Raw genomic sequence first — 3,338 nt, forward strand, 5'->3', positions numbered from 1 at the left:
TTCCTTCCTTCCTTCCTTCCTTCCTTCCTTCCTTCCTTCCTTCCTTCTTTCTTTCTTTCTTTCTTTCTTTCTTTCTTTCTTTCTTTCTTATTTGGACAACTTGTATGCCGCCTCATTCGCCTAAGCCTTGGGGCGGCTTCCAACACATAAATAAATATTTCTATATAAAATACATAAAATACTGGAGACATCCTGGCATCAGACTGAAAATTAATAAATAAAACCAACAGTTAAAATCATGTTTAAATAGAAAGGTCTTAGCCTGGCGCCGAAAAACAAATAACGACGGCGCCAGGCGGACCTCTCTGGGGAGCGCACTCCATAGATTGGGCGCCACTGCAGAGAAGGCCCTCCTCCGGGTACTCACCCTCCTAATATCTTTCATGGAGGGCTCCCGGAGAAGGGCCTCTGCCACTGATCTCAAGGGGTGGGAGGGCACCGGGAGGGCAGGAGGGACCTTTAGGTAACCAGGTCCCAAGCTGTTAAGGTGATAACCAACACCTTGAATTGGGCCCGGACTTCAACGGGAAGCCAGTGAAGCTGACGGAGAACTGGAGTCATGTGAACATAACGTCCAGTCCCCGTCAGCAGCCTGGCAGCTCTGTTTTGCACCATCTGAAGTATCCGGACCGTCTTCAAGGGCAGCCCCACGTAGAGCGTGTTACAGAAGTCTAATCGGGAAGTAACCAATGCGTGTGTCACTGTTGCCAGGCATTTGTTCTCCAGGTAGGGACGCAGCTGATGGATCAGCCGAAGCTGGAAGAAAGCGCTCCCCGCCACCGCTGTTATTTATTTATTTATTTATTTTATTAAAACATTTTTATGCCGCCCCATTCGCCGAAGCCTCGGGGCGGCTTACAACAATAAATTAATATAAACATTAAAAATCCAAAAAATACAATATAAAATAAGCCGCCCTGGCCAGATTACTTGAGCTTCCAACGATAGCTCTGGGTCGAGGAGCACTCCCAAGCTACGGACCCTGTTCTTAAGAGGGAGTGCTATCCCATTCAGGACAAGGTCAAGGTCCCCCACCCCAAAGCCCAAACTGCCTACCAACAGGACCTCCGTCTTATCTGGGTTGAGCTTCAGTTTATTGGCCCTCATCCAGCCCATAACCTCAGCCAGGCACCGGTTCAATACAGCCACTGCCTCACCTGGATTGGTTGAAAATGAGAGGTAGAGCTGGATATCATCAGCGTACTGATGACTCCGCAGCCCACACCTCCTGATGACCTCTCCCAGCGGTTTCATGTAGATGTTGAATAGCAAGGGGGACAGAATAGACCCCTGCGGTACTCCATGGCATAGCTGCCATGGCGCAGAGCCATAGTCCCCCAGCACCAGCTTCTGGAACCGGCCATTGAGATAGGAGTGGAACCACTGCCAAGCAGTGCCTCCGACCCCCAATCCCGCAAGCCTATCCAGAAGGATACCATGGTCTATGGTATCGAAAGCCGCTGAGAGGTCCAGAAGAACCAACAGGGACACACTCCCCCTGTCCTTCTCCCTGCACAGGTCATCGAACAGGGCGACCAAGGCAGATTCAGTACCGTACCCGGGTCTGAAGCCAGACTGAAAACGGGTCCAGATAATCAGTTTCATCCAAGAGTGCTTGGAGTTGTCCCGCCACCACCCGCTCTAGCACCTTGCCCAGAAACGAGATGTTGGCCACAGGTCTATAGTTAGTGGCCATCTCTGGATCCAGTGACACTTTCTTTAGGACCGGTCGGACTACCGCCTCCTTTAAAGGGGCAGGCACCCGATCCTCCATCAGAGAAGCGTTAACCACTTCCAAGATCCAGGTCCCAATCCCGCCCTTAGCTTTCTTGAGTAGCCAAGATGGGCACGCATCCAGTCAGCAGGTGGTGGGACGTACTCGTCCAAGCACCTTGTCCACATCGTCAGGCCGCAGCAACTGAAACTCATCCATCAATTGTGGACCAGACGGCAACATTGGCACCTCCCCTGAAGACTCTGAGTCGCTAGTGGAGTCCAGCTCATAATAAATCTGAGCGATTTTCTCCTTAAAATGCTTGGCAAAGTCGTCACAGCGGGCCATCAAGGGCGGTACAGGGTCTTTCTTAGGGCCAGGATGCACCAGCCCTTGTACCACCCGAAAGAGCTCCGCTGGACGGCATTGTGAGGAGTCAGTGGCGGCGGCGAAGAATTACTTTTTTGCCGCCCTCACCACCACAGCATGGGCTTGATAATGAGCTCTCAAGTGTGTTCGGTCAGATTCATCCCGTGATTTCCTCCACCTACGCTCTAGACGTCTCCCAACCCTTGAGTTTCTTCTTGAATGTCTCCAGTGTAGGAGCTCCCACCACCTCTCCAGGCAGCTGGTCCCACTGCTGTATTGCTCTGACAGTGAGGGAGCTTTTCCTGATGTCCAGCCTGAATCTTGAATTGATTCATCACAACTTGGACTGATGATCCAGAGTGTCTTGCACTGTGGCATCAGCAAGAAGAGATCTTGACATTTTTCTCCTTTGAGGTCCTTCTAGAGGGATCTCGTGTCCCCCCTCAGCCTTCTCTTCTTAAGGCTGAACATGCCCAGTTTTCTCAATCTCTCCTCACAGGGCAGTGTTTCCAACCACAGGATCATTTTTGTTGCCCTTTCTAATTTCCCTCTATCTTTCTTCAATCTTGGTGTCCAGAACTGGACACAGTATCTCAGGGGAGGTCTGACTTGTCCGGAGTACAGAGGAACTATCACTTCTTGTGATTTCGAAGTCTGTTGATGCATCCCAAAATAGCATTTGCCCTTTTGCTGCCTGCATCGCATTGTTGGCTTATGTTTAGTTGATCGTCCACAATTACTCCAAGATCTTTTTCCTTTTCAGTTCTGATGAGCCATGTATTCCCCATCTTGTATCGATGCCTTTGATTTGGGCAGAAAGCTCCTTTGGTTTTTGAAAAACAATCATCCTTCAGAGATTTGCTAAATTGGTGGTGCCTATTTGAAGATGGCCCAGATGCTTCAATTACTACAAAATAGAACTGCCAAGTTGCTGTCGGGGATGGTTGCAATTCTCATATAATGCTGGTTCATCTAGCAGCTACCCTGGCTCCCTATTGATGTCCAGGCCCAATTTAAGTCAGGGCTGGCATTACCAGGGTGGCTGCAATTCAGAAGTTCCTTGGGGAGTGGTGATGTGAGAGGGCTTCCTTGGGTCTCTCGTCATGAGTAGAGCCAGCTGGAGCCAGGGTCGGACTAGATGGCCCGGGAGGTCCCTTCTGCCTTGCTCAGTTTCTATGACTGGAGCTGGGGTCAGACTAGATGGCCCGGGAGGTCCCTTCTGCCTTGCTCAGTTTCTATGACTGGAGCTGGGGTC

The sequence above is a fragment of the Varanus komodoensis genome, unplaced genomic scaffold, assembly GCF_004798865.1.
Source record: "Varanus komodoensis strain SLA01 unplaced genomic scaffold, ASM479886v1 scaffold113, whole genome shotgun sequence".
Taxonomy (NCBI): Eukaryota; Metazoa; Chordata; class Lepidosauria; order Squamata; family Varanidae; genus Varanus; species Varanus komodoensis.